Genomic DNA, 12,068 nt, shown 5'->3' on the forward strand with positions numbered 1-12,068 from the left:
GATGTCTCCACCATCACTATAGTGAACACTACATTACAGTTACTAAAGATTTTTAGGCTTCTATTTGTTTAAGATAATCACAGATAACCCAGAGTTCTTAGAAACAAAGCTATAAATTCTTAAACGAGCAGTGCACAATTTGATATACGTAAAATAAGATATATTGTCTTCTCAAGTTATTAACAATTACTTTCGCATTTCACAACAAGTGAAAGAAAATTTCTATTAGTTTGTTTTGGGGGTTTTTCTATATCAAGCATGGGCAGCCCAAAAATGGTGGTAGTTTTAAGCTGTTGAAATTTCAAGGTTGCAAATATAACTGCTATTAATTCTGATAACTTCCTCTTCTCTATCTGTAAATGTGTTGGAAAGGTTTTGCAAAATCTTGATTTTTTGTTTTTCTTCTTAGGTGGAACTGTTGTGTTGTGGTGACAGCCAATAGGTTTCTCAGGATCGGTCAAAGCAATACCTATAAGTCCTAACGGCCATTGACTTGTGCACTTTGAGCATCAGAAAAGAATCGATGCAATGTTTGACACCCTCGTCTCTAATTGCCACGATCGACAAGTCGTTAAGTTTTATGGACACAGCCGAGCCGTTTTAATGGTTTTGTGTAGCAGCAAGATATCGCCACCAAACAGCGAAGGAACGGCGTCTTCTTTAACTTCTGCCTGTAGTTTTTTTTTTTAATGATTTCTAAGTAATCTTTATCATGTATTTCTTGCTCGGAGTTTCGTCTGGTTGAATCTGCGGAGGAGATTGCATGTTCTGTCTTAATAGCGACGTTCAAACAGTCATCAGTCATGCGTCTGTCCAGAATCTGCTCTCTAATTGTCGCATGTGTCGACACATTGAAGCTGTCGCGGTAAGGACAGTGATTTTCCCCTGCAAGGCTCAGTAGACCACTACAATTCCCTGCCCTAAAAATAAATGTGGCATCGCGAACAGTATGTCATTAAGTACATATATCTAAAGCTAAAGAGTCTCTCTTTAGTTAAAACATGTCCAGCCACAGAGATTTAAATTTGGATAGAAAATGTGATCAAGCATCAGTCTTCAGTCCTTTGTAGAGGGGCAATATGTAAAAAAAATTAAAAAAAATTAAATAAGTTGATACGTTTATCATGAGTCAATTTCTGGATATTTAATTTGATAGAAGTTTACATCTGATTCCAGTGGTTCAGATAAAAGATAAAAGTTGTGAATTCAGTGGAAGTTTCCGAGTTTGTTTGTTGTATATAGGTGATGACGTCATTTATGGCAAAAGCATGAGGGATGATGTTTTTGATGAGATGTCAAATATTACGGTAAACAGAAGGGAGAGATGATATAAGACCAAAAAAACTCAAAGCCAAGATAAATACAACAGATTTACAACAATTTAATGTACTGATTATGACTCCTCATTTTAAAATGTCCTTTGTCTTTCCTTAGTATCTGTTGCTTTGTGTTCCATATGTCTGCATTGAGTTGGACAAATAGGCTTTAGTTTACTCTTTAACAGCTTTAAAATCTAAATTGAGTGCATTTGAATGTGATTCCGCAATCTTATTCAGTACTTAATTTGCCTGTAACTTAATCTGTTTGACATTTTTATGTGCTTAAAATGTGTTAATTTATAACTGTGTGTGTTTTTTGTTTTTTAATTGCTGCTGTCTCTCTTGGACAGGTTTTCATTGAAACAAAGGGTTCTTTCTAAACATCAATGAGACTTTAAATGAATGAATACGAAATGGAATGTCTCTGCACATGCGGGGCAGAACAGAAGCGTGATATTGTGTGTGTACCACGTGCTGGGATCGTCTAATAAGAGCTACCACAAAGCTTTAGCTGAGCCATCTACGTTACCTCGGTGCTGAAGCCTGGTTCCAAGAAAAAAGTGATCCTGCATACATTTCTGTATATAGCTTCATATAAATAACCAAGACCACTTAATTCTAGACATCTGTGAACAATGCACGACAGATCATGACTTGCTTGAGTAGAAGACAATAAGTATGCTATCAAAAAAGTTCTTTGTAATTTAGGAAACGAGTGAATGTAAGTTTAGAAAAGTGAAGAGGACTGCAGACCAAGATGCTTTAAATCCCCCTCAAGTGATGTAGTTGATACATGTATGGCTTTGTTCCCTGTTAATTTGCTATTATTTTCCTGAGTGGGTGTCCATTATGAGACCAATGACTGGTGGATTGGCACCAATCATCCATGTGGCAATCCTTTCATTGGTTACCATGGCGACGGGTCGGGTGAATAGGGGATAAGTGGGGGCGCATGAGAAGATTGCTGACACCTGCTCTCCTTCATTTTCTGCCATTGCACACATATATACTGTAAAACTCCTCACTGATGTCTGTGTGTTATGTAACCATGCAGACCCGCGTCGTCAATCACACATTTCCTTCACATCCGTCACATTTACTGTTGAATGACGTTTAGCATCATTCTTCTCGTGCAATACATGTTATTGTGTAAACATGTGCAGTAAACCACATGCGTGTGTGGTCTGATTCACTACTGCGGAGTAAAGATTTCTTACACACCTGGTATTTAGAATAAAATATGAGCACAAATATACATTTTCTTAAGCTCCTCAAATTCATGCTTCTCTCTTTTCTATGGGTCGCCGGGCTTTTCTAGCCAAGAAGACAGTGAGAGGTTCAACGATGAGGTTTCCTGCATTCAACCCCAAAGTACAAACTTAACACCTCTCCAGTACGGAATCTCTGGGTTACAAAAAGCTCATAAATCAGGAGGCCTCCGTGGATTATAAGACCGCTCTCAAGCAGGAGGAGCTTCATAGAAGTGGAATCAGAAGAAAAGACACACTTGAGGACCAGGCAGATGAGATTGCTTTGTGATCCATACCTGATTGCATTCGGCAAGCCGCAGCATTTGCATAACGCATCACAGAAAAAAACAGCAACATCTGAATTCAATGTGACCTTAACGTACATGTTACCTTTTAACATGTTTAATGGAGCGGTGCAGTAGCAAGTGGAGTCGCGGGTTCTCCCCGGAGGAGCGAGTGGGGTGTAGAAGGTGTGTGATTGGATCATTACATAGCCAATTATGCTGAACTAACCAAGAGCAGACATCTGAGCAGCGGAGCCCCGCTGGTCTGCACGGGCTAACAAGGCAACAAAGAAAGGAGGTAAAAGACTGTACATACTTATTCTTGCGCAAGAAATGAAAAAGGGGGTAGCTCGGTTTTCCACATAAAACCACAAAAAAGATGAAGAAATATGTTGAACAAGAACAAGTGTAAGCACAATATCTGTTGACACATTCATATGTAAAATGTTATTGTTATTCAGTTAAGTGTTTTATAATGTGTGGAAGCCAATAAGAGGACCTAAAACACCAATAAGCACTACTGCATGCACTACAGGTTTATATATGAAACATTTTTTCATCCATCTTCTGCACCGTCTCATCCAACTGTGGGTTCATTGGAGCTGATCTCAGATGACCAGATTACGCTCAGGACGGGTCGTCAGACCACCACAGGGCAAATGCAGACTTCCAGTCGCTCACATCAGATATGTGAGGACTGTGTGAGGAAACCACCCACAGAGAAGCCATGCATGCAGAGAGAAAAACATGCAAACTCAACACAGAACGGTCGTCAGTCCCGGCGTTAATGCTCATCACTTCCCCACCGTGCAGCCCCAAAACATTTCAACACATGCCAACTAGCAATTTGATGTGTGCATTTAAATCGACTTTCATCATATATGGCATTAGTCCTTTTGCAGAGATCATAAACTGGATCATGTGGCATTTAAAAGCCACTTTATTCACATAAAATCAGCCAAGATGACAAAGAATATTTTTTAAGGATTCTTTAAAAGTGTGTTTGTTGTTAGAAATGTAGGAACATTACAGGTGTCACCAGTATTGCCCCTTAATAATTCAGCATCTATGAACATTACTGACTTTACTATGTGTATCAGTTCAAAGTCTGGAGGTTTGATTCTCACTACAATAGACTTTATGTTTGATGATATTGTTGATACTAAATCTGGGTAACTAAAATACAAATAAAATAAAAAAAGAAAACATACATGTGATTGAAAAATGTGATTGACACTGTTGACTTCCTTTTACTCTCATTTAGTTGAATTAACTAAACTGCCCACTAGAGTTTTGTTTGAATCTACCTTGTTTGAAGCTTTTATATATTTCACTTCATATTAGATGAAAAAAATGTAGGATGAAGTGGATAAAAAAGAGATTATTGTAGGTATTGTGCAGTGAAGTACTGTAAAATAAACTAATATTTTGTGTTTGTTTCAAATACATGTATATTAATTACTAAAGGAATATAACTTCCAAAACAAAAAGAAAGAAAGAAATGTAAAATGTGCCCATCTGTCCATCTCTGAACGTTGAACTGCGTCTAATGACGGGAGTTTTAGCAGCTATTAAAGCAGAAAAGCTGACAGGCCTTAAATGGCAAAAACAACATCAAACATTTGATGGAGCAAAGCGCATTTGAATTAACCCCTTTGGAACTCTGTCTAAAGACCCATAATAAGAATTATATTAAACTTAATGATGCTGCTGCTGTTGGAGCTGGAGAGAGAGAGAGAGAGAGAGAGAGAGAGAGAGAGAGAGAGAGAGAGAGAGAGAGAGAGAGAGAGAGAGAGAGAGAGAGAGAGAGAGAGAGAGAGAGAGAGAGAGACTTCCCCCTCAGCCTCTGCTCCTCTGTGTCAAGCCTTCATGTCTGCTGCACACTGCTCGGCCTCATAACTCCGACTCGGGCTCGGATGTTACTCCTTCACTCCAAGCATCACCTTTTATCTGCTTTCCACTTCCTAAAAGCCAGAATGCTTTTCTCCGTCAGTCCTCCATCAGTACAGATGCTCCTGCTGCAGCTTCCAGTCAGACCTCCCCTAAAAAGTGTTTTTATTGTCCTCTTCGTCTGCAAATGATACTTTTTCCTTTTGTAATCCACAGGAAATGCTAGTTATTAATAAATGCATTAGTCTCTTAATTGCACTTTGGAGTTTTATTCCCTCCTCGCATCTTACGTGACCCTTTCATAAGATCCTTGCCCTCAAAACGGTCCAGACGGATGTGACCAATCAAGCAAACAGCCCACCGCTCTGTTGCCTAGCAACACATCAGCACACATTTCATTTATCACAGCAAGGATTTGCATTTTAACTGTAATATGAATCGAGCTGATTTAGGCCTCAGCCCCACAAAACGTTTTTGATTGTGCACGCGGAAGCTTTACAAAATCCAACCCGATTCAAAGTGAATTCCTCCGACGGAGATCAGGAATTACAGTAAAAGTTACAGTTTTCTCCCCTCCAAACTGCACAGGAAGGAAAACGACAAAAGATGGTGGCGGGATACTGGCAGCCACATTCATCCCCTCTCTCCGCACACTGCATTCCTCCGTGGTTTCAATACGAGCACGCCGAGGATGGAGGGAGCAGGTGGCGGCGGATGCAGATTTTCTGAAATCTATTAAGGCTAAATATGAGTCCTGACTCCTGTATCACATTCTGCCTGCCTCAATTACTTTGACTACAGCCAGCATCCCACGACAACCGCTGGGAACACAGTTTTAGAAGCTACAGAAGAGGCACTTCTTTCCACCACGTGCCCATAAACAACATCGGCTATCGACCAGCGATCACACTTGTATTTGATAAGAATGGTTTACTATGCTCTTGGCCCAAATGCAATTCTGAAATAATGATAATTGTGTTTTTTTTTCATTCAAAAACATACTTAATACTCAACAAAAGCCTGTTATAGCACCATACACTGGCTCTTTCCTATGCAAGCTTGTCAATCCCATAATTTATATTTCTGTGGCCCCACCAGCTACAAGCCAATCAAACTCAGTCATCCGGCATTTAAAGGCCCCCCCATTCTGCTGTGCTCTCAAGTTGTGTGAGACAGAAGATTGATGTGGAACATTAATACAGGTGTAGGAGCAAGAAAAATGTCCTCTGCTATAAATTATTGCACAACCAGAGGCCAAAACACATCGACGTTTCCATAACACCGCCCAGAAGCCCCCCAGATGAAAGCCGAAGCTTTTAGTTTGGGCTCTAATATCAAGTCAATAATTTCCCTTTGGTGCTGTGAGACCAAACAGATCTGATCCATGATAACACCGAAATAATAGTTTATAATGACGGAATAATAGTCTTACATGCTGCAAAGGCTACAACTCGAGCAGTTGAGTTTTTTTTGTGTCGCTTCAAACTTCAAAAACGGCCTGATTCCCAAAGATCCTGACTGAAGCTTCTTAAAACTGCATGCTCAGACAAACGTTCAAATGGGAATTGTGTTTGCATAAAAGCCTGTTTTTATGAAAACAAGCTGCTTGAAGCTGTATCGTTTCCCTGTTTGTCTGCTGGCTTTCGCCATAAAGCAGGGGTGGCATTCTCATTTTAGTTCAGGGGCTACATCTGGTTCAATATCTTCCCGAGTGCCATAATAACCTTTACATTTTAACTTTAAAGGTTCTCTTTGTTGTGGCATCAAGCTGAGAATAATAAAAACAACATATTTGATGTTTTTTTACACGCAGACATGCAAGTAAATAGAAGTTTGAATCAAAACTTCTAAAGTCAGATTGTTGGGACCTCTGAAAAGCACATGGATGCAGACCGCAGCAGTATTGATGAACGACGTTTAAACCCCGGGTGTCCATCACAGGGCAAACTCTCATTTCCAGGAAAAAAGTGATCAGTTAAGCTCCAATGCATGTTTATAGAGTGTGGGAGGAAACCGGAACACTTTTAGAAAAGTCTGCCTTAAATTCAATGAAAAGAAGTCAGTGTCAGTTAAGTTACAGGAGCTTGCTTCATTAGGAGAGCTGTGCCGTTCACACAAATATCTAATCTTTATATTTATTTCTCCCAGTACTTTAAGAAGAGGAGTAGACATGTAATTATATTAGGAGTTTAATTTGTGGTGGCAAACTGCATTAGCCTGTATTATTCCATCGAGGAGGCGGGAACGTGGCTGGAAGATTGAGACCCTGGTGTTTATTACTATTACATATAGTGTCATCACTATACATGTCTGCAGACACGGCCGCCATCACACAGTCGGATGCTACATGATGCTATTTTTCAAAAGACAACGTGAACTCTGAATTTAGCCTGGATGCTTAAATTCTGATTTAAAGGAACAATACCATGTGAAATGGAAACCACTAACTCAGAATGAAAGAATTTAAACTGATGAACCCAAATAATCCAAGTGGGAGGAGGCAGCAATTAAGCAATATAATTTAAATAGCATTAACCATTATGCCTCATTTATTCATTTAAAAAGCTCTTTCAATAATGTCTAAATACAAATGAGTGGCACGAACACAGTTACAATAGAATTGACAATTAAAATAGACAAATGCCGACGCAGCTGGTTTTCCTTAAGGTGATTCTTTAGGTTTTGAGAAAACGTGTTCCAGTCTACAGACTTAGACTCTCTGGAAGATTCCAGAGTTTGATGACTTTAAATGAAAAGGCTGTTTGTGCAAAGGTGGAGGATGTTTTGTGAATGGCACAGTTTCTGTGAGTCGTGGAGTGGTGGAGCAGTAGTTCACAATTTTGAAGGTGGTTTTTAAATTTTTATATAAGATTAAGTTGTCAATACTGAGTATTTTGTATTTGCTAAGAATATCACAGTTGATGGCAACGAAGTGGGTTTTCTGTCCAGCACCTTTAGTGCTTGATTATTGAGAGAGCTGAGTGATCTTAAGTGGAGTAGAGGTGACCGGAGAGCTCCGCCTCTAAAAGTGTCAAACATTAACTCATCATCATAGCTTGTATTCATTTTCCTTTCCTTTGTGAAATCTGGTCGTTTCATGAAGTTAAAAACATTTGAGGTGGCTGGGAGCTGGCACGAGTCAATACTGGTATATAATAATGCTCTTTTCCCCACATATTTTTGGCACTTTCCCATTAAAACGAACACAAATTGTGGTACAATTTCAAAGTAATATATCACAGAACATGCGTAAAAAAACCAAAAAAAACTTTCTGTAGTTATTAAAGTATTACAAAGAAAACATAATTACATAAAGCCTGATTTTGATTAAGAAATCACTTTTTATGACATTAAAACGTAGATTTCATTCAGTTCTATAACAAAAAAAGCAGTCAAATAAATAGCTATTTACCTTCATTTATTCCCTTTTTATCAGAAGTCTGTCAATCTTCACAAGAAGAAAGGCGTGCTGGGAAAGTCTCGCCGCTTCGCTCCCCCCACCCTCCCCCTCCTCATCTTGTTCTTTGTGGTTCCTTACAAATAGAACCCTGAAAACACATAATGTGCTTTACTAACTTGTGGCCAGTTTGAAAAAGTTGCAACGGTAGACTCTGTTTTCTACAAGCTGTGGCTGCTCTGTCTGGAAAAACAAGTTTCTTTCTTACCTGATATGTCATGTTGCATATTGACACGCTGTGATCACACAGATCTGGACAATGTGAGGGTGACTTATCCCCTGTTCTCACAAATGTTTTACTCCTACGTCTTTATCTGTGTCATTTTGGGGAGTATGAGACAAATTTTGTGAGAATAATAATCTGTGCCGCCCCATCACGGCTAAAGACGTAGTAACAATGAAGTATTTACCGGATTGGTCGGAACGATTTGGCTTTGCATTTTCTCCGTGTGCTCCCGCATCGACTTCTACATTCCACCCTGGCGATGAGAAAGGGAAGGAGGCCAATATTTGTTTTACTTCGCCACTGTGTTTCCACCCTCCCTTTTGTGAGAATGCACCCCGGGTTCTTTTTGTGAATCACCCGGCAACAGACACATCGCTTTGTCTCCATCTTTTCAGCGCAAGCGGAAACGTCGCGCTGAGGCTCTTCTGGAGAGGCCTCGCTGCATCCTACCTGACTGTCTTACCAATGAAGAGCCGGAGCACATTCTGCGGGCCAGCAGTCTTACACATAACTGGCCTTGACAACAATCCCTCCCTTTCTGCACCACCCTGAAAGAACAGAGGCTTTTTTTTTTTGGGGGGGGGGGGGGGGGGGGGGGGGGGGGGATTAGGAGACATGGAAACGCTACGGCACAGCGGCTCCTGCTCCGTCTGTCTGTCTTTCTGTTTACCTCTCAGTCTTTATCTCCCTCTAACACGTGCAAATGCAGACACGGATTTGTCTCAAGTGCAAAGCTGAACAATGTGTGTCAGTCGAACCAGGTATTTGGAGTACTTAAGAACAATTTGATCGACAAGCACGGGAACCGACTTGACGATTTCTGCTCAGAGCTAGCATGTTCTCTGCGTGATGATAATACCACAAGACTGTAATGTTATGTAATTATGCTGAAACCAAGGCAGAAGAGGACCTTTTTTTTTGTGTGTCCTACAAATTTACTAAAGGTCAGTGTTTTTTTTATTTTATTTTGGATCACTACAGATCTATATCTAGATTTGTTCTGCACTGTAAGTAGAAATGTCCATAATCTAGGCCTTGTGCTGAAAAATTACACCAAAAAAAAGGAGATAATTATGAATCATTGTTGATTAAGTGGCTTCAAGTAAGTTCTAAGCAGTTCTATTCCTCCATCGTCATATCATCAACAATGATTTATAGCTGCTATCGTTATGACGACACTTACTAGCCCCATCTGGTTAATCTGGTTTTGCATCGACCGTTAAGACAAAACGTCACACAACATTTTCAAGTGGAAATCCTAACATTTCCTTGTGTTTTTGTGTGTCCATATACACAACGTTGCTCAGAGCCAATGAAAATGCAACTTTTTTGTCTATGCTCTAATTCTGTCTCTTTCTAAATGGCAGAAACATTTCACATACGCCCCGCAGCTGTAGTAAATAGTTCTTCTGCACATGCTCAGTAGAGCAACGTAGAACAACGTTTGCCTCCGTCATGTCGTGACTCCCAGCCTCTGTAATAACAATCCAACTTCATCGTCTGTTCATATGAATATTCTCTAAATGGGTGTGTGGTTTCATGACAAAAACCAACAACACCACCCACTAGTGGCCTAGCAGGCTAACTACATCGTTGTCTTCCACTTCGATGTAAATGACATTGCTTTCAAAATGTTGACTTGTAAACGCAAAAGCTTTTCAAAAACAAAAGATACAAAACCAATGCAGTGTAAATGTGGCTTCATGCAATCAACGAAACTTGCACTCGGATGCCTTGCATGCCTTACCTCACACCAAACTGCAGTTTATAGCTCAATACTAAATACCTCTTGGGGTTTTTTTGTTTGTTCTTTTTTACAATGTAAAATGATGATTGACTGCTTTTAGGAGTCCTGAAGGTAAAACGGGTGTTATCTCTAGACATTTTTACATCACAATTATTCTGCATTTAATTCCTGTAACTATTAAGCAAACCACACTCGTGGTTTTTTTCATTTGGCCTATTATGTAGCTTTAATTCAGTCCTCGTTATCATATAACGTTTAATTAAAACACAAGTGCATTTCAATAAAAAAAGAACATTGGCTTTATTTCGTAATGTAAAACTTACTTACTGCTGTTTCTTCTCAAAGTGAAAAGGAAAGGAAATGCTGGGAAAGACTAAGATGACCGATTTTTTTATTTCTTTCCAATGTCCAATGCCTTTATGTGGCACACATCTAAAAGGAACATGTCCTCTTCAGTAGATTGTTTCTCTTTCTGCGTTTTTGTGTGTGTTATCATGAGATGGACTTACACAGGGAAGAAATTAAAAATAAACCTCAAATACGCAATTCAAATCCCCGCTGTTAGTTTGACCAGGAACATTAAACACTAATATGAATCAAGATGCTTCAGTAACAGTCAAGGTAAGGAACCTTGTTGCTACAGCATTAGCATGAATGCCCTTCATGCTGAGTTTGTCAAAATATACCTGCTGCAGAAAACCTTGCATCCAAGCAAGTGAGAGGATTTTGCAAACATTAGATAGGAGACGCAGACTGTAGTATATGAGATTTCAGATTGCACGAATCATAAGATGTGAAAAAACCTGGGTTGAATATGTTTAACATTTTCAGGATGCACATCTGTGCAGCAGACCTGTGCCAATTTCTGACTGGTGGTAAGTTTGACACCCCCATTCTGAATCCAGAACCCTAAATTGAAAGTCGTGCTGTGTAAGCTGTTATTCCTCTGGATAATGAAGGAGGTCTGTTATCGGGGTGAGGAGCCTCGGTATGTTTACAGTGAGGCGTCATCAACACGTTGAAGCCGAGAGCTGACATATTTCTGAAAGGCTCCGTAAACACCCGTGAATTATGAAACGCATCTGTCACCATTATCGCTGTCACCATTTTGCATCACTATTTTTTTTCCCACATGAGTGATAATCTGCTCCATACTTCCCGAGCGTCACTCCTGTCCCCAATGTCTGCTCGGCGGAAGTGACAGGAGGCCAGCTGTCTGCCCGTGCGCCGCTCTCTATTACTACCACCTCCTTCTGTAATTACAAGCTTCAGTGCACACAGGCTCACCATCAGGTGGGGCCAGGGCCACAAGCACATCACCACCAGCGCCCATCGCCACCCCTCGTGTGAGCGCCGCGGGCCAACGGGAGGCTTTTTGCACATCAGAGGTGCCACAGCCTGCAGGCCAATCAGCCAGTCGGGATTAGAAATGCTAAATTTTGTTTCATATCATTAGAAGGGTTGCTCACCCCTCATTGGTTCACCATCTGGGCATTCTTTCTCTCTCCTCTCAGTGGCGTGGCTTCTCGGCACTGTACGCACACTGCGCAGCCTGCAGCATGGCGAATAGAGACAAAAAGAAGCAGAGATGGTGGTGAAAGATTTTGGCAGATGAGCACAGTGGGAGAAATGTAGGGGAGGCGCAGAATCCCCCCGAGAAAATCACATTACAAACACAGAATCTGTTGATTGTATTGCAGATTATGTCATCTGACATCACAACAAATCTGCTTTGGCATCAAAGATTTACACCGTTACCTTACAGAAACCCGAAATAGAGGAGATGTTAAATATTACCAACACACTTCTCAGCCATTACACTTCTGTCATCCCCAAAGGCGGAATCTTTTTTTAAATTAACATTGGTTTAATTCTCATTCATTTCCACGACTCTG

Source organism: Lipophrys pholis, assembly GCF_963383615.2.
Source record: "Lipophrys pholis genome assembly, chromosome: 4".
NCBI lineage: Eukaryota > Metazoa > Chordata > Actinopteri > Blenniiformes > Blenniidae > Lipophrys > Lipophrys pholis.